Here is a 25,615-nt window from a genome sequence, read left to right on the forward strand (position 1 = left end):
ATGTTGTGTGTGACTGCTGTCTTTCTATCACCTTATGTGTTTTATGCGCTGCATATTAGGGTTGCTGTCCTTTCAGCATTTTATTTTATTTTACCTTTATTTAACTAGGCAAGTCAGTTAAGAACAGATTCTTATTTTCAATGATGGCCTAGGAACAGTGGGATAACTGCCTGTTCTGGGGCAGAACGACAGATTTGTACCTTGTCAGCTTGGGGATATGAACTTGGAACCTTTCGGTTACTAGTCCAATGCTCTAACCACTAGGCTACCCTGCCGCCCCAGGGTAGCATCACAAGCCTGTGACACTCAATTCCTTTGATTTGTCACTGTTGTTGCCAGTGATAGTGCAATAATAATGGCATTAGGTTGTGTAATCAGTGTGGATGTTGTTGCTGGTAGCAATATCCATGCGGGTGCTGTCTCTGTGTGAGTGGCAGCCCGAAGCCTGGCTCAGCCTCAGGCCTGTTTGATTCAGTTGGGAACATTAAGTGATGCTATGTTTCTGTTATCTTCCTTAATTTTTGAGTTTGGAGGATTTATTTTTTCCCCACTGCTGGCTTAATAGCCACGGTTCACCACTGGTACTGAGTCAGTGTAAAACATATGATCTTACAGTACTTGTGTGCCAAAGTCAATGGGATGAATGTGACCCTATATGACCTCACATTAAGGTCAATGTCTCGAACCCACTTGACAACATGATGACACGTCCATACCAAGGGATCTGATGCTCTCACTGAGCCCGTCTGGCCTGGAGGGTCTTGAGGGTTGAAAGACACACACACATCCATACACACACACAAACACATTAACATTCACCATTTTAATTCTACTTTAAACCACAGATTACACACATCCACAACTAAATGAGTTCATGTCAGTATGTGTGAAGAAAGTGAATTGTAGCCTACAGTACATGTACATGTACACATACATATCTATAACATTTAATTTGAATAGAAGTCAGTCAATTCAGGAAGTAAACTGAAATTCCAATTCAACAATAAAAAAGGGTGTATTTTCAATCACTTCTCAATAAACCGAAAAGGAGAAGCTATTTATGTGTAGGTAGTTGGATGGGCTATTTACAGATGGGCTGTGTACAGCTGCAGCGATCGGTTAGCTGCTCAGATAGCTGATGCTTAAAGTTAGTGAGGGAGGTATAGGTCTCCAACTTCAGCGATTTTTGCAATTCGTTCCAATCATTGTCAGCAGAGAACTGGAAGGAAAGGCGGCCAAATGAGATGTTGGCTTTGGGGATGACCAGTGAGGTATACCTGCTGGAGCAAGTGCTACGGGTGGGTGTTGCTATGGTGATCAGTGAGCTGAGATAAAGCAGAGCTTTACCTAGCAAAGAATTATAGATTACCTCGAGCCAGTGGGTCTGTAGAAGAATATGTAGCGAGGGCCAGCCAACAAGAGCAATAAGGTCGCAGCGATCGGTTGAAGAGCATGCATTTAGTTTTATTAGCGTTTTAAGAGCAGTTGGAGGCCACGGAAGGAGTGTTGTAATGGCATTGAAGCTCATCTGGAGGTTTTTATTAAAAATATTCAATTTTCATGAAATCACGAGTGCAATATAGCAAACACAGTTTAGCTTGTTGTTAATCCACCTGGCATGTCAGATTTCAATAAAGCTCTTCGGCGAAAGCATAACAAGCATTTATGTAAGAACATCTCTTTCAGTAGACAACATTTTACAAACAGCTGGCAGCCAAGTAGATTGGTCGCGAAAGTCAGAAAAGCAATAAATTAAATCGCTTACCTTTGATGATCTTCGGATGTTTGCACTAACGAGACTCCCAGTTACACAATAAATGTTCCTTTTGTTCCATAAAGATTATTTTTATATCCAAAATACCTCAATTTGTTTGGCGCATTATGTTCAGAAATCCACAGGCTCGAGTGGTCACGACATTGCAGATGAAAATTCCAAATAGTATCCGTAAAGTGCGTAGAAAGATGTCAAATGTTTTTTATAATCAATCCTCAGGTTGTTTTTACAATATATAATCGATAATATGTCAACCGGAATGTAGCTTCTTCCATAAGCGAGAGTGAGAAAATGGCTGTTGCGCATGAAAAACTCTTCTGTTGATTGGGAGAGCTAGCTAAGACAGCCATCCACTGACGCGATGGGTTCTTTCTCGCTAATTTTTCAAAATAAAAGCATGAAACTATGTATAAAGACTGTTCACAGCTTGAGGAAGCCATAGGAAAAGGAATCTGATTGATATCCTTTTAAATGGAGTAAAGACATCCAATGGAACAGAGAGCTTTCAGGAAAAACAGCACTTCCTTGTTGGATTTTCCTCAGATTTTTGCCTGCAATATCAATTCTGTTATACTCACAGACAATATTTGGACAGTTTTAGAAACTTTAGAGTGTTTTCTATCCTAATCTGACAAGTATATACATATTCTAGTTTCTGGGCCTGAGAAATAGGCAGGTTCAAATGGGTATGTTTTTTTAGCCAAAAACAAAATTACTGCCCCTACACTCAAGAAGTTAACTTGGCTTTCAAAGACTTTAGAAAGGCAGGGCAGGATGGATGTAGGTCTGTTTTGGTCTAGAGTGTCAACCCTTTGAAGAGGGGGATGACCGCGGCAGCTTTCCAATCTTGAGGAATCTCGGACAATATTAAAAAGAGGTTGAACAGACTATTAATAGGGGTTGCTACAATGGCGGTGGATAATTTTAGAAAGAGAGGGTCCATATTGCCTAGCCCAGCTGATTTGTACGGGTCCCGGTTTTGCAGCTCTTTCAGAACATCTGTTATCTGGATTTGAGTGAAGGAGAAGCTGGGGAGTCTTGGGCAAGCAGCTTCGGGGGGTGTGGAGCTGTTGGTCGGGGTAGCCAGGAGGAAAGCATGGCCAGCCGTAGAGAAATGCTTATTGAAATTCTCGATTATTGTGGATTTATCAGTGGTGACAGTGTTTCCTAGCCTCAGTGCAGTGGGCAGCTGGGAGGAGGTGCTCTTTTTCTCCATGGACTTTACAGTGTCCCAGAACCCTTTTGAGTTAATTACTACAGGATGCAAATTTCTGTTTGAAAAAGCTAGCCTTAGCTTTCCTAACTGCATGTGTATATTTGTTCGTAACTTCCCTGAAAAGTTGCATCCTCGGGCCAGGTCGATTAGAAAGGCCTGCTCGCAGAAGTGTTTTAGGGAGCGTTTGACAGTGATGAGGGGTGGTCGTTTGACCGCAGACCTATACTGGATGCAGGCAATGAGGCAGTGATCGCTGACATCCTTTTTGAACACAGCAGAGGTGTATTTGGAGGGCAAGTTGGTCAGGATAATATCTATGAGGGTACCCATGTTTACGGATTTTGGTTTGTACCTGGTAGGTTCATTGATAATTTGTGTGAAATCGAGGGCATCTAGCTTAGATTGTAGGACGCCCGGGGTGTTAAGCATGTCCCGGTTTAGATCACCTAACTGAACGAACTCTGAAGATAGATGAGGGGCAATCAATTCACATATCGTGTCCAGGGCACAGCTGGGAGCTGAGGGGGGTCTATAACAGGCGGCAATAGTGAGAGACTTATTTCTGGAGGGATACATTTTTTAAATTAGAAGCTCGAACTGTTTTGGCATAGACCTGTAAAGTATGACAGAAAGTTAACTGACCCTCTCTGCCCATTCATCTCCATTTTACTTGCTGTTGTTGTCTTACCCATGGTTGTCTTAGCTAGCTCTCCCAATCAACACCTGTGATTGCTTTATGCCTCGCTGTATGTCTCTCTCTAATGTCAATATGCCTTTATACTCTTGTTTAGGGTAGATATTGTTTTATTTTACTGCGGAGCCCCTAGCCCCACTCAACATGCCTCAGATACCTCTTTTGTCCCACCTCCCACACATGCGGTGATCTCACCTAGCATAACTAGTGCCTCCAGAGATGCAACCTCTCTTATCGTCACTCAATGCCTAGGTTTACCTACACTGTACCCATACCCTACCATACCCCTGTCTGTTCATTATGCCCTGACTCTATTCTACCACGGCCAGAAATCTGCTCCTTTTATTCTCTGCCCCCAATGCACTAGACAACCAGTTTTGAAAGCCTTTAGCCGTACCCTCAACCTGTTCCTCGGTTGATGTAGAGGTTAACCCAGACGCTCTCAGTTGTTGACAGTCCAGCAGGCATCAGCTGTGTAGCCAGTTGATTATAGGGTCCAGTGAACAGCAATAGATGAAACAGGGAAGCCGTTAGGCAGTCGTTACTACGGTAGCAAGTGGGGGACACGGCATTCATAAAGTTACCAGGCTGGGGCTGGCAGAAGCGTCTTCACCGACATCCGGCAAAGGCCCGGTTGAGGGCACATTGGACAGAATTCCGTCGGCAGACCAGTCGTGATGGACCGGTGGGTCTCCCTGTCGACAAAGGGTCCAGGCCAATTGGCAAAAGAGGTATTGTAGCTGGATGCAAAGGTCCAGAGCTTACGGCAGGAATCCGGTGATGTAGTAGCTTCTTGTCGTGTTAGTGAAGAGTCCGGGAGGCATCAGCTGTGTAGTCGAGTGATCATAGGGTCCATTGAGCAGGCCGGGAGATGGGCCTGGCTCAAGGCTAGCTTTGGGGCTGGGCCACTCAGTAGCAGCTAGCTAGCTGCGATGATCTGGAGTAATGGTCCTGAGCTTACAGCAGGAATCTAGGAATCCACTATGTAGTGGAGAAAAGCAGTCCGATATGCTCAGGGTTGATATCGCGCTGTGCAGACAGGCAGGTATTATCCAGGCTAAAAGCGGCTGGTGTCTGAGCTGGTGTCTAAAGGTAAAGGCCACTAGCAGTGGCTAACAATGACTATTTCCGGTTCCGGGTTGGAGCGAGCGGTCGCATCTACACTTCGGTCCGCAGGTAGTATAACTTTTCATTACATTTTCATTACATTTCATTATAGTACAACGGTTTGATTTGTCTAATCTTAGCAATTTCTTCTTAGCTAGCTACATAGCCGTCTTTGTATCATAGATAATTGCGTAATTATCGTATTTCATCGTCCTAACGTAGTCTACACTGCTATCTGCCCAGTAGCTAGCTATCGTCCACCGTCTACTAGCACTGTAGAAACTATTACACTCAACTGAACGACTCGATTAGTGTAGTGTTAGCTAGCTACTTAGTTGTCTTTGCTGTCTTCGTATCCAAGATAATTGTGTAGTTTAGAGTGTGTAGACTCAGAGTGATTATCTTAATTTACCGAGGTTAGCTAGCCAGCTATTTGTCGTCCTTAACGTAGGAGATACTGCTAGCTAGCTAGCCAACAGCTAGCCAACGTCTACCGAATTGAACTTCAACTACCCGGTCAACATTCCGCTTCGCTCCACAGGTAGTATCACATTTTCATTTCACTTCATTACAGTACAACGGTTTGATTTGTTTGATCGTAGCTAGCTAGCTACATAGCCGTCTTTGTATCTAAGACAATTGTGTAGTCTAGAGCGATTTTCTAGGTTAGCTAGCCAGCTATTGTCGTTCTTTTAACGTAACGTTACTTAATCAACACTGCTAGCTAGCCAGCTAGCCAGCTAGCCCCCGAATAGCAGCACTGTAGAAACTATTACACTCGACGGAACGACTTGATTAGTGTAGTGTCAACAACGCAGCCACTGCCAGCTAGCCTACAAAGTCAACAACGCAGCCACTGCCAGCTAGCCTACTCCAGCAGTACTGTATCAATTCAATCATTTTAGTCAATAAGATTCTTGCTACGTAAGCTTAACTTTCTGAACATTCGAGACGTGTAGTCCACTTGTCATTCCAATCTCCTTTGCATTAGCGTAGCCTCTTCTGTAGCCTGTCAACTATGTGTCTATCTATCCCTGTTCTCTCCTCTCTGCACAGACCATACAAACGCTCCACACCGCGTGGCCGCGGCCACCCTAATCTGGTGGTCCCAGCACGCACGACCCACGTGGAGTTCCAGGTCTCCGGTAGCCTCTGGAACTGCCGATCTGTGGCCAACAAGGCAGAGTTCATCTCAGCCTATGCCTCCCTCCAGTCCCTCGACTTCTTGGCTCTGACGGAAACATGGATCACCACAGATAACACTGCTACTCCTACTGCTCTCTCTTCGTCCGCCCACGTGTTCTCGCACACCCCGAGAGCTTCTGGTCAGCGGGGTGGTGGCACCGGGATCCTCATCTCTCCCAAGTGGTCATTCTCTCTTTCTCCCCTTACCCATCTGTCTATCGCCTCCTTTGAATTCCATGCTGTCACAGTTACCAGCCCTTTCAAGCTTAACATCCTTATCATTTATCGCCCTCCAGGTTCCCTCGGAGAGTTCATCAATGAGCTTGATGCCTTGATAAGCTCCTCTCCTGAGGACGGCTCACCTCTCACAGTCCTGGGCGACTTTAACCTCCCCACGTCTACCTTTGACTCATTCCTCTCTGCCTCCTTCTTTCCACTCCTCTCCTCTTTTGACCTCACCCTCTCACCTTCCCCCCTACTCACAAGGCAGGCAATACGCTCGACCTCATCTTTACTAGATGCTGTTCTTCCACTAACCTCATTGCAACTCCCCTCCAAGTCTCCGACCACTACCTTGTATCCTTTTCCCTCTCGCTCTCATCCAACACTTCCCACACTGCCCCTACTCGGATGGTATCGCGTCGTCCCAACCTTCGCTCTCTCTCCCCCGCTACTCTCTCCTCTTCCATCCTATCATCTCTTCCCTCTGCTCATACCTGCTCCAACCTATCTCCTGATTCTGCCTCCTCAACCCTCCTCTCTTCCCTTTCTGCATCCTTTGACTCTCTATGTCCCCTATCCTCCAGGCCGGCTCGGTCCTCCCCTCCCGCTCCGTGGCTCGACGACTCATTGCGAGCTCACAGAACAGTGCTCCGGGCAGCCGAGCGGAAATGGAGGAAAACTCGCCTCCCTGCGGACCTGGCATCCTTTCACTCCCTCCTCTCTACATTTTCCTCCTCTGTCTCTGCTGCTAAAGCCACTTTCTTCCACTCTAAATTCCAAGCATCTGCCTCTAACCCTAGGAAGCTCTTTGCCACCTTCTCCTCCCTCCTGAATCCTCCTCCCCCTCCCCCCCTCCTCCCTCTCTGCAGATGACTTCGTCAACCATTTTGAAAAGAAGGTCGACGACATCCGATCCTCGTTTGCTAAGTCAAACGACACCGCTGGTTCTGCTCACACTGCCCTACCCTGTGCTCTGACCTCTTTCTCCCCTCTCTCTCCAGATGAAATCTCGCTTCTTGTGACGGCCGGCCGCCCAACAACCTGCCCGCTTGACCCTATCCCCTCTCTCTTCTCCAGACCATTTCCGGAGACCTTTCCCTTACCTCACCTCGCTCATCAACTCATCCCTGACCGCTGGGCTACGTCCCTTCCGTCTTCAAGAGAGCGAGAGTTGCACCCCTTCTGAAAAAACCTACACTCGATCCCTCCGATGTCAACAACTACAGACCAGTATCCCTTCTTTCTTTCTCTCCAAAACTCTTGAACGTGCCGTCCTTGGCCAGCTCTCCCGCTATCTCTCTCAGAATGACCTTCTTGATCCAAATCAGTCAGGTTTCAAGACTAGTCATTCAACTGAGACTGCTCTTCTCTGTATCACGGAGGCGCTCCGCACTGCTAAAGCTAACTCTCTCCTCTGCTCTCATCCTTCTAGACCTATCGGCTGCCTTCGATACTGTGAACCATCAGATCCTCCTCTCCACCCTCTCCGAGTTGGGCATCTCCGGCGCGGCCCACGCTTGGATTGCGTCCTACCTGACAGGTCGCTCCTACCAGGTGGCGTGGCGAGAATCTGTCTCCTCGCCACGCGCTCTCACCACTGGTGTCCCCCAGGGCTCTGTTCTAGGCCCTCTCCTATTCTCGCTATACACCAAGTCACTTGGCTCTGTCATAACCTCACATGGTCTCTTCTATCATTGCTATGCAGACGACACACAATTAATCTTCTCCTTTCCCCCTTCTGATGACCAGGTGGCTAATCGCATCTCTGCATGTCTGGCAGACATATCAGTGTGGATGACGGATCACCACCTCAAGCTGAACCTCGGCAAGACGGAGCTGCTCTTCCTCCCGGGGAAGGACTGCCTGTTCCATGATCTCGCCATCACGGTTGACAACTCCATTGTGTCCTCCTCCCAGAGCGCTAAGAACCTTGGCGTGATCCTGGACAACACCCTGTCGTTCTCAACTAACATCAAGGCGGTGGCCCGTTCCTGTAGGTTCATGCTCTACAACATCCGCAGAGTACGACCCTGCCTCACACAGGAAGCGGCGCAGGTCCTAATCCAGGCACTTGTCATCTCCCGTCTGGATTACTGCAACTCGCTGTTGGCTCCCTGCCTGTGCCATTAAACCCCTACAACTCATCCAGAACGCCGCAGCCCGTCTGGTGTTCAACCTTCCCAAGTTCTCTCACGTCACCCCGCTCCTCCGCTCTCTCCACTGGCTTCCAGTTGAAGCTCGCATCCGCTACAAGACCATGGTGCTTGCCTACGGAGCTGTGAGGGAACGGCACCGCAGTACCTCCAGGCTCTGATCAGGCCCTACACCCAAACAAGGGCACTGCGTTCATCCACCTCTGGCCTGCTCGCCTCCCTACCACTGAGGAAGTACAGTTCCCGCTCAGCCCAGTCAAAACTGTTCGCTGCTCTGGCCCCCCAATGGTGGAACAAACTCCCTCACGACGCCAGGACAGCGGAGTCAATCACCACCTTCCGGAGACACCTGAAACCCCCACCTCTTCCAAGGAATACCTAGGATAGGATAAAGTAATCCTTCTCACCCCCCCTTAAATGATTTAGAGAGTGGCTGTTCCACTGGATGTCAGAAGGTGAATTCACCAATTTGTAAGTCGCTCTGGATAAGAGCTTCTGCTAAATGACTTAAATGTAAAATGTAAATGTAAATAGCTAGTAGCTAATTAGCTGGTTAGCATCTGATATCTAGCTTCTGATGGAGGTTCTAGCTATAAGGTCTGAAAATAGCAGATCAGTATCACATTGCGTGAGGCGGGTTAACCGAAGGTATATTTAATTTAAAAATGGAAAAAGAGTTTGAAAAATATTCAAATATATACAAAAAAGACTAAAAAATACAAAGTTTACACTGGACAACGACAAAACACGTCTGCACTGCTACGCCATCTGGGATATATCTATATGGATGTGTGTTGCTGTTTGTATGGCTACCTACCTCGTTGTCAAAGTTGAGCGTGTGCAGCAGCTCGATGCCCAGCAGCAGGCTGACCTGGTGGGCCTTCTTGGTGACGTCGAGGGACCTCTCCAGATCACGTTGTGTCAGAGAGTTGAGCATGCGCCCGTCCACCAGGTGTGTGTGGAAGTACTGCGGAAGCCCCACGTCGTTCAGCCTGGCCTTGTCCACCCAGTGGCGGTCCATGTCTGCAGCCTTTGACAGCCTGCAATGTGAAGAGATGAGAAGAAGAAGAAAACATGAGAAGAGATGACAGGACATTGGAAGAGATGAGAAGAGATAAGATAGGAGGAGAAGATGAGAAGAAAATATAGGAGGAGATGGAAACAGATTACAAGCAGATGAAGATGTTTGTTTCTGGTCACTAATGATACATCGACAACCGTCAGTTTACAATCAGAATACAACTTGACTATGGAAACAAACCTGATTCAGTTACACCAGCTCTGTCAGGAGGAAATTCACCCAATTTACCGTGGGAAGCTTGTGGAAGGCTACCCAAAATGTTTGACCCAAGTTAAACAATTTAAAGGCAATGCTACCAAATACTAATTGAGTGTATGTAGTCTTCTGACACACTGGGATTGTGATGAAAGAAATAAAAGCTGAAATGAATCATTCTCTCTACCATTAACCTGACATTTCACATTCTTAAAATAAAGTGGTGATCCTAACTGACCTAAAACAGGAAAATTTTACTAGGATTAAATGTCAGGAATTGTGAAATGTAGTTGGCTTCAACTGTATCTTCCATGACACCCGAGCTGGGGTCAATTCAATCCCAAATCCAGGGATTTCATTGAATTCCTATGGGGAAATGCCATGTCCAATTCAATAGACTGAAATTGACCCCAACACTGCAAGAAAGTGATATTCTAATTCACATTCTGGTTTGCATATGCATTCTTTAATTGCCTTGGAACGCTTGGTGGAGGCAGCTCAAATTCCAAATCTGAATCTCAAACCCTGTATCTCTGTCTCTGATCATTGTCTAACCTTGCTTACATGATTGTGCTTGTTACCAATAACCTGTGGTGTTATGCAGTGTTAGAATAGTTATAGTCATGTTTGACCAGCAGAGGGCCATCTCACACTAGAGGGAGCAAGCCACAACGGTATATGTGTGTCTGATACCATTGCAGATGAGAGTAGTAGATAGAGGTCACCTTTAACGGTTGATACAGGGTCAGATATTCATGTACCTAATGGTTAAGGTTATCTGGATCTTAGATCTGTGGTTTTAGTGTGAGAAGCTGTATGAGGAGCGGAGCATCTCACCCCCTGCCGATTTTCGGCGTCCCTGTAGTTTTTGATTGTCAGCTGGAGCTTCCTGCGGTGCATGGAGCTGGTGATCCCTAACCCAAGCTCCAGGTCGTCATCTGACAGGCCCAGCAACACCTGCACAGGGGTCAAAGGTCAAATCACATTCAACCGATTGTTGATAGTGGATTTCAGAATTCCAATTTCACAAGTGCCTTTGATTTGCGCCACAGCATGCACTGGATGGCGGAAATTGACATTTGATTTAAAAACTGATAATCTCTTGATGTGACTTGTTCAGTTCTGAGAGCAAACCAGGCTGATAAGTCTCCAGGCTCCAACGCAGTAACCAGACCGTCAATCTCTGTATTAAGTGTCTTGCTCGACCGGCAGGACAAGCTGATGTGAAAATCAAATAATTCCACCTCTGAACGAGCTTTTGGAAAGTCACATGGATTTGATTGACTGAATACTGGCCTAAGTCTTCCTACAGTTTGGTGCCCTCTCGGGTCTTACCTTGCCACTCTTCAAATTCTCAGAGCAGCCGCGAATGTACATGGGCATCGCCATGACTACCTCCAGCCAGGCTTGCACGGTGCCTGCCCTCCACAGCAACATGGGTATTCCCCGGGCAAGCTCCACCTGCTTGGGGCGGTCCAGCTGATCCTCCCCATCAGAAAGGCTGAGACTGAGGCGGGTGGGGCTTGAGAGACTGTCTGAGTCTGGATAGGTGGGCGAGGGGGAGTGGGAGGAAAGATATGAGCAGGGGGGTTTTGGAAGGTGGGAGAGTGGCAGTGGGTTTACAAACAAGGACCATAGCTGTAGCTCAGCCACCTTCCAACGCAGGTACGGAAGGTCGCCATTGGCGAATGCGGGGGATTGAGATGCAGCCCATGAAAAAAAACATATCTCTAACTTACAGTAAACAGACGGATTTTGATGGGAATGTTTGTATTATGCTAATTTGATTTTTGCAGGGGCACGGACATCAACTCTAGGGGTTTTTGAAGTGACATTCAAACCTCCAATGTACTAAATATTCTTTAAACAACTCCTTATTTTCTAGTTCATAGAGAAAGAATGATTTTGAAATTAAATGGTGTATTTGACTTTGTGCTTCTAATGAGTATGATGGGAGACAGAGTGCTGGTTTCAAGCGCAGGATGCAGCAGGTGATAATTTTGTGAAGGACCACAGGAGGAGGCAGGTAGCAGTGTCCAGGGACAGGCAGAAGTTCATAAACAAGGAATCCAAAAAGGTAACAGTACATGCAGGGAAAAAGGCTAATAACGCAGTCCGGGAGATCAGACAAGAGGTTGATGACAAGAAATCTGATTGGCAAAAGTACAGCCAGGGAATAGGCAAAAAATGTTGTTAGTGAGGATGGCCAAAAACTACGTTAGACGGGAGGACTAATATGGGGAAAAAACAGCGCTCTTAATAGAATGTGTACAAAAACAAACAAAACCTCACAATGATGGGGTTCATTGAACTTAACTAAATTGTGTGGGTAAATGACATTCAGGTGATCAGAATTCAGGTGATTGGGATCTGAAGAGTGAGCTGTGTTCAGGGGATCTATGTGTTTCAGAGAGTGTGAGTTGGAAGCAGACGTTACAGTGCTGAAATCAACAGTTATCTGAATGTTTAGCAAAGATATTTGTCTACTTTGCGATACACCCCTCTACACGTAATAATAATTACATTTATTTTGTGTATTTCATAAGTTATGCTTTCATCGACACAATACAAAACGGTGATTTATCAACAAAATTGCTATAAGAGAGTCTGACGAAAGTTTAAGATTATCTGTGAAACATCTAGTGCTCATGAAAATGTTATGTTTGCTATATGAGTCATTTATAAAATGTAATTTGTTTGTGGGTACTAACAATCGTACCTAATTACCCACCAGGGTGAAGTTCAGCAGCCATTTTGTGACAAAGCACTTCTCGAGCATTGATTTAGACAGTATCACACCTACTGAAGCAATACGGTGTCATGACGTTGGCCTAGGTTTATGACATAGGTTTATGACAGTCATAAATACCTCTCCCCCCCCCCTTTTCCTCTCTCTACCCTACTGAGGTTACATTTTTAAAAAAAACCTTGGTTAACATAGAGATTCTGGGAACATCAGTAGGTGGGGGGTGTGTCAGACCATGAGACATCCCGGAAATCTGTCAGTCTGTAGCATCCGAACGGTTTGGCCTAGAAACTAACATAATAAACAAAATCACTCCATGAAGGCAGCCCAGAACCAGCAAAAAAAATATGGAAGTAAACAGCACCCTCAGAAAGTATTCACACCCCTTCACTTACAGTATTGTCATGAAGTACCAAGGTGGGTGGAATCAGGCGCAGAGAGCAGGGTACAGTAATAGACAGTTTATTCTCCGATGTACAAAAGACGACGGTCAACCCAACACACAGGGTGAATGATCCAACACAGGATCATAAAATGACCGGAGAATAAAAACCACAAGTACTCCACCAAATGACATGAAGACAAAACAATCCCGCACAAAACTAGGGCGGGACAACCTACTACATATACAGACACTAATAAACTAAAATACACACAGGTGAAACCAATCAGACAAAACCAACAGACAAACGAAAAGGGATCGGTAGTGGCTAGTAGGACGTTGACGACGACCGCCGAGCACCGCCCGAACAGGCAGGAGAGCCAACCTCGGCGGAAGTCGTGACAAGTATTCCATACAGCCCTACATCCATACAGTATTGTTACAACCGGAATTCAAAATGTATTAAAAACATGTTTTAAATCCCCATTTACTACACACACTTATAATGGCAAAGTGAAAACATATTTTTAGACATTTTGGCAAATGAAATACAGGAATATCTAAATTACATTAGTCAATACTTTGTAGCAGCACGTTTGGCAGTGATTACGGTTGTGAGTGTTTCCGTGTAAGTCTCTAATAGCTTCCACACCTGCCAATTATTTTTTTCAAAATTCTTCAACTTCTGCCAAATTGGTTGTTGATTATTGCTAGACAACCATTTCCCAGTATTGCCATAGATTTTTAAGGGGTTAAAACAACTCCAGTATATTTTATTTTTACTCCAGAACTTATTTAGGCTTGCCATGACAAAGGTGTTGAATACTCAAGACATTTCAGATTTTAATTTTTAACTCTGTAGAAACCCTAGCTACCGTCGCTGGCCTATCTTTAAATTACTATAGTGGCCTCAAACTGCCTTGTTTTTCTAACAAGAATATCTGTGTCAATATTGCAAAATTAACTTGCTAACAACCTTGTTAACCTCTTACACTTATGGTGGCGCTATTTCATTTTTGGAAGAAAACCGTTCCCGTTTTAAACAAGATATTTTGTCACAAAAAGATGCTCGACTATGCATATAATTGCTACTGTTCGAAAGAAAACACTCTGACGTGTCCAGAAATACAAATGTCTTCTGTGCGTGCCCTTTAACGTGAGCTTCAGGCAAAACCAAGATGACTTGGCATCCAGGAAATGACAAGGATTTTTGAGGCTCTGTCTTTCATGATCTCCTTATATGGCTGTGAACGCAAGAGGAATGAGTCTGCCCTTTCTGTCGTTTCCCCAAGGTGTCTGCAGCATTGTGACGTATTTGTAGGCAGATCGTTGGAAGATTGACCATAAGAGACCACATTTACCACGTGTCCGCCCGGTGTCCTGCGCCGAAATTGGTGCGCAAAAGTCACCTGCCAGTATTTTTCCATGGGGCACAGAGAGAGAAGCAAGCTTCCACGAACTGCATGTCAATGAAGAGATATGTGAAAAAACACCTTGAGGATTGATTCCAAACAACGTTTGCCATGTTTCGGTCGATATTATGTAGTTAATCCGGAAAAAGTTTCACGTTGTAGGTGACTGCATTTTCAGTTCGTTTCGGTAGCCAGGCGCAATGTAGAAAACGGAACGATTTCTCCTACACACAGACGCTTTCAGGAAACACTGCGCATCTGGTATGTGGATGGGAGTCTCCTCATTGAAAACATCAGAAGCTCTTCAAAGGTAAATGATTTTATTTATTTGGTTATCTGGCTTTTGTGAAAATGTTGCGTGCTACATGCTACACAAAATGCTATGCTAGCTTTGCATACTCTTACACAAATTAGTCAATTTCTATGGTTCAAAAGCATATTTTGAAAATCTGAGATGACAGTGTTGTTAAGAAAAGGCTAAGCTTGAGAGCAAACGCATTATTTTAATTTTATTTGCAATTTTCAGAAATCGTTAACATTGCGTTATGCTAATGAGCCTGAGGCTTAGTCACAATCCCGGATCCGGGATGGGGAGTTTCAAGAGGTTTTAATTAACTTGCTAACAATCAGAAACCAGAAACAGGGTATGCTGTCATTTAACTTTTCTACATGTTTTTTTTTTACTCAAAATGATGGGGCCGAAGGGGACAACTTTTCACTGTGAAAGAGGCTGTATCTGTGTTGGTTGGTGATACGGATTTGGAGAGGTCCTCGCACTTTGAAAAGCGATGATGTCGAGGTGAGTGAAATAAGGAAACAGCACATGCTTGGTGTTGTCGATGTTTGATGCTGTGAATAATGGGGAATAGCTCCCAGATTAGCATGTCCTGTCATGATAACTTGGTTGGTACAGGTGAGACTGTGTTTCCTGTCTGTTCAAGTCTACCAGAGTTGTCTCAGCTCCTGTTTTTCCCCTAGTCTCTTTTCCTGATAGTACGAACTGGCCATGACTGACCCAGCACACTTGGACCACCTCCACCACACCATCTCCTCCGAAGGAGATGCTAGGAGATGCTTTGTGGTCTGATGGAAGGGTTCCAGGATGTGGCCGAACGTCATGACCTTGCATTGGACACTTTGTGGGAGCAATTCCGTGGGTTGCCTACTAAGGCAGCCTACCATGATTGTAACCTCCCAGCTCCTCAATAACCAGGCTGGTAGCAGGCGCCATCACCCCGGTTTCCTGTGAACCTTGCTTACCACCCCTGGAGCGTTACGAAGGAGATTTCAGATCCTGCCGAGCCTTTCTCTCCCAGTGCTCCCTCGTTTTTGAGCTGCAGCCTTCTTCATTCCCCTTGGACAGCTCGAAGATAGCGTACATTATTGTGCTGATGCCCGGAGGGCACTCGCCTGGGCCACGGCAGTGTGGGAGCAACATTCCGCTGTCTGCCTCAGTCTGGAGGTATTCGCGGTGGAGGTGAGAAAGGTTTTTGAGGTTCCGGTGTCCGGGAGAGAGGCTGCCCGGAAGTTACTCCAGCTTCGGCAGGGCTCCCTCAATGTGGCAGACTATGCAGTGGAGGGTACCTGGAACCCTTGAAGCTGTGATCGACACGTTCCTGCGAGGATTATCGGCGGGGGTAAAGGACGAGTTTGCAGACTGGGAACTACTGACGGATCTCTTCTCACTCATAGCCTTAACCATCCGGATTGATGGACGGTTATCGGATGTAGGAGGGAGAAGAGGTCTGATTGAGGTGCGTAGTGTACATTCGGAGTAGACGCAGGGCAAAGTGTGCCAGGCCTGGTCTGTACTAAATGTTATTGAGAGAGGTTATCTACATTTTGAAGTAGTTGTTTGCATTTGTACATAAGGGAACTACCTCCTGAAATGGACAAAAATGAATGGGAAGTCATTGGCATTGGACAAACCATATACACGGTGTCCAATACCACTGAATTCGGCGTTGATTCGTGTAAAGTTGAATGCAAATGCCATATGGCAAATGCCAGGTGTAACGCTTTGAAAATCCAACAGGTGGCGAGCACGCGACACCGTGGTTTTTCATATTGCAAATGCAACCCAAGTCAACATCCAAGTGGAAAAAAAATCCATAACCTAGCAACCCCTTAAAAAATTGCTTTCTGGACCGTTTTTTTGAAATTCTTTAGATTTTTTGGTCAAAAACACGTGTAAGAACTGTATGAATATACTTTTGTCCAATTTTATTATCATTATTTGTAATAATTTTTTAAAACTTGCGCATAAGGAATATGTTTTGTCCATTTGCAATATGATTTCATAGGAAGTCAAAGTCAAGTCACTTTTTCGTTGGCCAAATAACATGAAACAAGAAATTTGACGTGCTCAAAAATCCTGAAGAAATGCAAAATTGACTGGCCTGATGAACACAGGATGGCCGGGCAGTGAGTTGTTCCTTTCCATCACTCGTTGTGTTGATTTCATCATGTCCATTTGGTGATGTTTTTTCACTATAGAATCATATTGCAAATGCACGTGCATAAAACACGTAGTTACATTCCAGCTGCGGGTCCAGTTCAGATGTCATGTGTAGGCCTAGCTGAGGCGACCCCGAATCCCAAGTTGCGGCTCGATAGGTCATTTGGTGTCCGAGCAAAACCCTAATTGGTGCTGAAAATCCATTTTTTTCCCATGACTTGCTACGGGGTCCTTGAATGAGCTATCGGACAGAAACGTTGGGGTCCATCTTTATGGGCTGAGACGGTCGCAATGCACCTAGTCTTGCGACTCTGGGACATTTCTAAATGTCATCATTTTCGTGATGCAAAAATGAATTGAAGTCATTGCAAATGTACAAGGCTGTTTCTCAGTCCGAGAAACCTTCTAGAGCCACGTAACTCACCACGCACTATCGACCTAAGGTCTAGAACAGGATTCTAAAGTTTCTGAACTCTAGGTCTGACGGTTCTTTAAAAGTTCCAACAAGGTTAATAACTAAAGGGAAGGAAGTACAGTTCCCGCTCAGCCCAGTCAAAACTGTTCGCTGCTCTGGCCCCCCAATGGTGGAACAAACTCCCTCACGACGCCAGGACAGCGGAGTCAATCACCACCTTCCGGAGACACCTGAAACCCCACCTCTTCAAGGAATACCTAGGATAGGATAAAGTAATCCTTCTCACCCCCTCCCCCCCCCTTAAATGATTTAGATGCACTATTGTAAAGTGGCTGTTCCACTGGATGTCATAAGGTGAATTCACCAATTTGTAAGTCGCTCTGGATAAGAGCGTCTGCTAAATGACTTAAATGTAAATGTAAATGTAAACTAATGCAGGCAGTGTATGTCTCTACGCACCCCAATGTGTCCCTCCTTCCAAGCTGTGTGTGTGTGTGTGTGATTTAGGTTTCCTTTGACATTTTATGGGAAAAATGACTGATTTACAGTTCATTGGGGTTGCCTAATCACACATATGAAGTTTTGGAAAGATCTGACTTTTTTAACCCTTTCAAAACAGCCCCAAAAGTCAACACACATCCTCATTGGGGTATGCCTTTACAGAATCCTGAGTTTTAAGTCCTTACGTTAAGAACTGACTGATTTACACAGGGTTGAATGCACTGCAGGCAGGGTATGGATATACACTTTTAGGGTGATTTTAACCACTTCCGGTTGGTCCAGGAAGCTTAGAATTGACACAGGTAGACCTCATAGTGGCCTGATGGACTGTCATCGAAGACAGGTTCATAAGGCATTCATAACCCACATAGGCCCCCGGTTGAAATTAGGGGTGCAGGCAATGTATTCCTATGGGGAGAGAAGTCAATGTAATTGTGTGTGATCAAAAATCCCTGTTTTACTGTTAAGGGTTAATGCCACACAGTCAAGGTTAGGCTTGCACGGATCGGGAGGACCTTAGGAACGTACCTGAGGTCAAATTGTGCTTCTCACCCTAACGGTTCTCTCACTGTCACCCAAAAGCAAATGACGTTGAGGGCCAGGCTTCATTTTGGGCCTACTTTTTTTCAAGGTCGCTGCACTCAGAGCGAGCTACGGTCAAGCGGGGCGTCTCGTTGAACTCGGCACAGTCTGGAGACTATGGTGATGCCATTTGTTTTGTTGATTTCAGAATGCCATTTTGGTGATGGTCCCTCTCCGTTTAAACATATTGCAAATGTACAAAAGTCAACTAGCAAGTCAGTGTCCATCAGTCAATTAGATGTCATTCTGACACCAAACTGATATCAATTAACACCAAACCCACTTTTTCCAACTCATTTAGAAGCCAACTATCACATATGTCAGAGCAGGCCCATAATTCACAGCGCCTTCAGTTTAAAACATAATAAAAAACGTAAAACACATAGTTACGTTCTAGCTGCGGATCCAGTTCGGACATTATGTGTAGGCCTATGTGAGGCGACCCCGAATGCCGAGTTTCGGCTCGATAGGTCCTTCGGTGCCCGAGCAAAACCCTAATTGGTGCTGAAAATCCACTTTTTTCCATGCCTTGCTATGGGGTCCTTGAATGAGCTATCGGACAGAAACGTTGGGGTCCGTCTCTATGGGCCGAGCCGGTTTCAATGCACCTAGTCTTGTGTCTGAGACTTTTCTAAATGTCGTCATTTTCGTAATGGTCAAAATGAATTGAAGTCATTGCAAATGTACAAGGTTGTTTCTCGGCTCGAGAACCTTCTAGAGCCACATAACTCACCACGCACTATCGACCTGAGGTCTAGAACAGGTTTCTAAAGTTTCAGAACTCTAGGTCTGACAGTTATTTTTTAGCTCGAACAAAGCTAACTATTGCAGGCACTGTCTGTCTCTACGAACCCCAACACATCCCTCCTTCCAAGTTGTGTGTCTGTGTGATTTAGTTTTCCTTTGACATTTTCTGGGAAAAAATGACTGATTTACAGTTCATGGGGGTTGCCTAATCACACATATGAAGTTTTGGAAAGATCTGACTTTTTTAACCCTTCGAAACAGCCCCTGTGACACCAATTATGGCACTTCCGGTTGGCTCAGGAATACCTGAGGTCGAATTGTGCTTCTCACCCTAACGGTTCTCTCACTGTCACCCAAAAGCAAATGACATTTAGGGCCAGGCTTAATTTTGGGCCTACTTTTTTTCACGGTCACTGCACTTAGAGCGAGCTACGGTCAAGCGGGGCATCTCGTTAAACTCATTACGGCCTAGAGAATATGGAAATGCCATTGCAGGCTCTGTGTGTCTTTAAGCACCGCACTTTGTCACTCCATCCTTGCTGTGTGTGTGTATGTGTGTGTGAGAGAGAGCTTTTCTTTGACATCTGTTGGGAGAAATGACTGACTTACAGTTCATGGGGGTTGCCTAATCACACATATGAAGTTTTGAAAATATCTGACCTTTTAAACCCTTGGAAACAGCCACTATGACACCATTTAAGGCACTTCCGGTTGGCACAGGAAGCTATAAATAAACTCATATCCTGATTGGGGTATGCCTTTACAGAATCCTAAGTTTTAAGTCTTTACGTTAAGAACTGAGTTATTTACGGAAGGTTTAGTGAGTGTGTGTTATTTCAGAAAATCACAGAAATCTCGCAGAGCTCCGCAGCACACTTTAAAAAGATTCGTATGAACACCCTGCAACTGGATCTGTAACTGTTTAAAAAAAAAAAACTATTTTTGAACATCACCAATTTGACATTGTACAATTTCTCTTAAATGACGATAGATGAGTTCTATTTTTATTGACACTATTTTTATTGAGGCTCCTTGACTTTGACGTGAAGCGGAAAAATTATTTCTCTATTTTCATTTTTTACCTTTAATCCCAGAAAAATGGCCATAACTCAAAAACCGTTGAGGCATCTTGTTCTGGGCCAACTGCCCAAATCTACGCTCACCAAGTTTCGGCTTCAATATATTTTCCGTTTTGGAGATAAGGCCCCGTCGTGATTCTTGACGTTTTGTACATTTGCAATATGATTGCTTATTCCCTCTTGTGGGATTTACCGGGAGAGCGGAAAAATGACCAAAATTTGATGTCGAATGTCCGAGAAAGTTCATTTGATGACTTCCCGGTAGATCCGGCCCTGCCGCACGGCCCGACGCCATCCGCGAATTTTAGAAAAGTTTACTTGGTATATTTTCTCTTGCCCCACGTATGTACATTTGCAATATGGACTTTCTCACTAACCATATAGCAAATGGCAAGTGGCAAGTGTTCCCTTATAGTAGTAAGAATCATTGTCAATCTTATAGCTACTTTGTGTGGACTTTGAAATACTTTCTGAATATTGTATAATGTATAATATATTTTACTTGGTATATTTTGAATCAGTAATTTAGTCAAATTTACTGCAAATTAAATACTTTTGTAATAGTTTTTTGAAACTGAGTGTCTTTGCATAATGTAAGGCATGTGGTGTGGTGTCAGTTTTAAAGAGTACAACCTCTTCTTTAATAAGTAAATCACTTCTTACTGCATCGGTGATGTGTTAAAAAAATAGACCTTTATATTTTTTGCCTTAGGCTATTGTTGCATTGTTTTGATCATCGGCAATGTGTTAAAATAAAATAGACCTTTATATGTGGGGCAAGAGAAGGCAATTTGATGTCACTTTGTACGAGTTTTGACTGCTTGTTATCATTTTCTTTCAGTTGTCATTTGTCATTTGTTTTAGCTATAATATGGTTGTTGGTTTGAGAAAATTTGATTAAGCTTAAATTCTCAGGAATCTACAGCAACATTCTTGAATTCTAAAAAATAGAAGAAAAGGGTTTAAAGAATTCTACATACAGTGCATTGTGAAAGTATTCAAACACCTTCCCCTTTTCCACATTTTGTTACATTACAGCCTTATTCTAAAATGGATTAAATAAATAAATAAATCCTCAATCTACACACAATACCATATAATGACAAATCAATCATAAATGTTTGCATATGTATTAAAAATAAAAAACATACCTTATTTGCATAAGTTATTATTTGCAAAATTGAGCTCCAGTGCATCCTGATTCCATTGATGATCCTTGATTTTTCTACAACTTATTTGGAGTCCACCTGTGGTAAATTCAATTGATTGGACATGATTTGGAAAGGCAAAAGCCTGTCTGTATAAGGTCCCACAGTTGAGCAAATACCAAGCCTTAAGGTTGAAGAATTTGTCCGTAGAGCTCAGTGACAGGACTGTGTCGAGGCACAGATCTGGGGAAAGGTACCATAACATTTCTGAAGCATTGAGGGTCCCCAAGAACACAGTGGCCTCCATCATTATTAAATGGCAGAATTTTGGAACCACCAAGACTCTTCCTAGAGCTAGCCGCCCGGCCAAAATAAGCAATTGGAGGAAAGGGCCTTGGTCAGGGAGGTGACCAAGAACCCGATGGTCACTCTGACAGAGCTCCAGAGTTCCTCTGTGGGGATGGGAGAACCTTCCATAAGGACAACCATCTCTGCAGCACTCCACCAAATCAGGCCTTTATGGTAGTGGCCAGACGGAAGACACTCCTTAGTAAAAGGCACATGAAAGCCCGCTTGGAGCCAAAATAATCTCTGGCCTGACGAAACCAAGATTGAACTCTTCACATCTGGAGGAAACCTGGCACCATCCCTACGGTGAAGCATGGTGGTGGCAGCATCATGCTATGGGGGTGTTTTTCACCTGCAGGGAATGGGAGACTAGTCAGGATCAAGGTTACAATGAATGGAGCAAAGTATAGAGAGATCCTTGATGAAAACCTGCTCCAGAGCACTCAGGACCTCAGACTGGGGAGAAGGTTCACAGCACACAGACAAAACAATGCAGGAGTGGCTTCGGGACAAATCTCAGAATATCCTGCCAGAATGCCCACCAGAGCCCGGACTTGAACCCGATTGAACATCTCTGGACAGACCTGAAAATAGTTGTGCAGCGACGCTCCCCATCCAACCTGACTGAGCTTGAGAGAATCTGCAGAGAAGAATGGGAGAAACTCCCTAAATACAGGTGTGCAAAGCTTGTAACATCATACCCAAGAAGGCTCAATGCTGTTATTGCTGCCAAAGGTGATTCAACAAAGTACTGAGTAAAGGGTCTGAATATTTATGTAAATGTGATATTTCCGTTTTTTTTATTTTATAAATTTGCAAACATTTCTAAAAACCTGTTTTTGCTTTGTCATTATGGGGTATTGTGTGTAGATTGATGGGGGGGGGGGACTATTTAATCCATTGTAGAATAAGGCTGTAACAAAACAAAATGTGGAAAAGGTGAAGGGGCTGAATACTTTCGGAATGCACTGTATATCTCTCAGATATAGACTCTTTCAAACAACAATCAGTTTTTCCATGTATGAATTTGTTATTCAATGTGTTTGTATGGGCTAATATCAGTAAGACCAAATAAAAACATTTCATCAAATAAATGTTTTATATTTTTTTTTTTATACCTAAAGGGGTCCTAAAAATAAAATAGCTAAATGATCCTTGCTATGACCATCCAAAACAATTCTATAGTTTAGCTTAGTGGAATAGTTTTTTTCTTCTCCAAATCAAATATTAGTCACATGCTCTGAATATAACAGATTCGTTAGTGAAATGCTTACATACGAGCCCCTAACCAACCAGTTTAAAAAATACAGATAAGAATAAGAAATAAAAGTAAAAAGTAATTAGAGAGCAGCAGTAAAATAATATCAGCGAGACTATATACAGGGGGTACCAGTACAGAGTCAATGTGCGGGGTGACTATGATAACAAAAGAGAGTAGCAGTGGTGTAAAAGAGGGGGGAGTGGGGGGGGGCAATGCAAATGGTCTGGGTAGCTATTTGATCAGATGTTCTGGTGTCTTATGGCTTGGGGGTAAAAGCTGTTTTAGAAGCCTCTTGGACCTAGACTTGGAGCTCCGGTACCGCTTGCCGTGCGGTAGCAGAGAGAACAGTCTATGACTAGGGTGGCTGGAGTCTTTGTCAATTTCTAGGCCCTTCCTCTGACACCACCTGGCATAGAGGTCCTGGATGGCAGGAAGCTTGGTCCCAGCGATGTACTAACCTCTGTAGTGCCTTGTGGTTGGAGGCCGAGCAGTTGCCATACTGATGCTAGTGTAGTGATGCTCTCGATGGATAGTGATGCTCTCGATGGTGCAGCTGTAGAACCTTTTGAGGATCTGAGGACCCATGTCAAATCTTTTCAGTCTCCTGAGTGGGAATAGGTTTTGTCGTGCCCTCTTCCCGACTGTCTTGGTGTGCCTGGACCATGTTGGTGATGTGGACACCAATGAACTTGAAGCTCCCAGTCTGCTCCACTGCAGCTCCGTCGATGAGAATGGGGGCGTGCTCGGTCCTATTTTTCCTGTAGTCCACAATCATCTCAATCATCAAGTGCTATATCCACCAAAACCATAAAAATGGTTTATAATTTTCAGGGAAACGCACTGAATAATCTGTTAATAATCATTGTGTGTTACCCTTGCATAAGAAATTAAAGTCATATCCCAGCCTTAATTTTTTTTTAAAGAACTTGTTAATTTTGAGTGCTTGGTGGTTCCCTTCTGTGGTGTGTGTCAGAGCAAGCTCAATCTCCATTTCACTACTGCTGGTCAATTTCCTTCGTCAATGAACTAGTGTAATCATGCAGGCGACAAGTCGGCTACAAAATCGCAGATTCAGAACTCAGTTTAGGAGCCTGAGTTCGCTGAACAAACTGGGGAGTCCTGCTTTACTATTGTTCATGGCTATGATGTTGCATTCCTGTCCTCAGTTTGTTATGTGTGACTCGTTTCTTGAAACTAGGCGTACGTCGCGCTCCCGAGTGGCACAGCGGTTTAAGGCACAGCGGTTTAAGGCACTGCAGCTCAGTGCTATAGGTGTCACTACAGAGCCTGGTGCGAGCCTGGGCTGTATCACAACTTGCCGTGATTGGGAGTCCCATAGGGTGGCATCTAACACAGCTTTTTTGAAAGACATCACGTAGTAGAACTGCAAAAGTGGACCGAGTTTTGTATGGTAGCTGGAATTAGAGTATGATAGCTAATGATATTGAGAAAATTCCAACGTTTGAATAAAAATATGAAGACTGAGTTGAAAAGAGAACACGCAGAAGGCTGTTGTATAAAACAACTGTCTCAGGATTATATCTTCAAACTAAGGGCAACCATGGCATCCATGACAGAGAGGGAGAACTGTCAATCCAAGATAGTCTAGCTAGCTACATTTTCAGATATTACAACGTTACAAATTTTTCATTTCAAGTGTAATATTAGCTAGATAAAGTTACGTGTATGATCTGTGTAGTAATATTATTCGTATCTCAGAACCATTTGCCTCGCTATTTATAGCCTAATGTTAGCTAGCTAACATTGAACCTGGTTGGTAAGCTACCTGCAGATTCATGCAGGATAGTAACTTTATGAATTTGGATTATGGTTCATTGTTTAGCTAGCTAGCTACATGTCTAAACAAAAAACTCCACTATGCAAGTAACCATTTCAATAGAAAGTTCATGATGTCACTGCGACAACTGTCGATAGATGTAGTTGGTAAATTCGCTTCAGCTATCTACACCGATTTCAGACTGCTCTCGTCTGAGTGAGCCAGAATAACAGCCGAATTTACAAACGCTCAACATCTGTTGAATATGGCCGGTGTCAGTAAACATGACAAAAAAGCGTAATTAAATTGTTGACAGGAGCACAGTTGTGGTCACCAACTCTCTGGATAATATAAAAATAACCAAACCAGCTCTGCTAGGATGAGTAAAATGGTCAGAGTGAGCTGTTTTCTCATTTGTGTCTGGAAGTAGCTAGTAAGCTAGTCAACGTTAGCCAGTTAAGCCTGGGTGCTGTTGTTAGGTCAGAATGCTTGGATCAACCTTACTCCTCGACCAGATCATCCAGTGTGCGCTCTGAACGGTCAGAGAGACAACGCTCTTGAGTTTACACTCTAAGTTTACGAACATCCAGAGCCCACTCTGGCACTCCCTATTCAATTTACGAACACCGTAGTATAAACCAGCCTTTAGTCTTGAAATCTTTGGTTGTTTAGTACATGGCCTCACATGTGAATCCTTAAAGAGATGGGTGGTGGTAAAGCTTAAGAGGGTGTGAATGATGTTAAATGGGTGTAGACAAAGAAGAGCTCTCCAGTAGGTGTACCAAAACATTCAAGGACCATTTTCTCAAAAGTGAGGTTACAAGTTTTTACATTTTCAAAGCTGAATTAATTTCCCATTGATCCCCAACTGTAGTGTATGACATACCATTTTCTAGCTATGAGTTTCTACTTTTATCCAATGTAAAAAACACCATTTAAATTTTTTCTAAAGAAGACCGAATCGAGATGGTCCGTCACATATGCAGTACCAGTCAAAAGTTTGGTCACCTACTCATGTAAGTTTATTTATTTAAAATATTTTCTATATTGTAAAATAAAAGTGAAGATATCAAAACTATGAAATAACACATATGTAGCAACCAAAAAAGTGTTAAACAAATCTAAATATATT

At 44.0% G+C, this 25,615-nt stretch overlaps 1 pseudogene; it reads right to left on the reverse strand.

The window, feature by feature from the left end:
- Window positions 1-361: 361 nt before the first annotated feature.
- LOC135532287 (kazrin-like) overlaps window positions 362-25,615 on the reverse strand; it is a 49,858-nt pseudogene continuing 24,604 nt past the window's right edge.

The sequence above is a fragment of the Oncorhynchus masou genome, unplaced genomic scaffold (assembly GCF_036934945.1).
Source record: "Oncorhynchus masou masou isolate Uvic2021 unplaced genomic scaffold, UVic_Omas_1.1 unplaced_scaffold_1801, whole genome shotgun sequence".
NCBI lineage: Eukaryota > Metazoa > Chordata > Actinopteri > Salmoniformes > Salmonidae > Oncorhynchus > Oncorhynchus masou.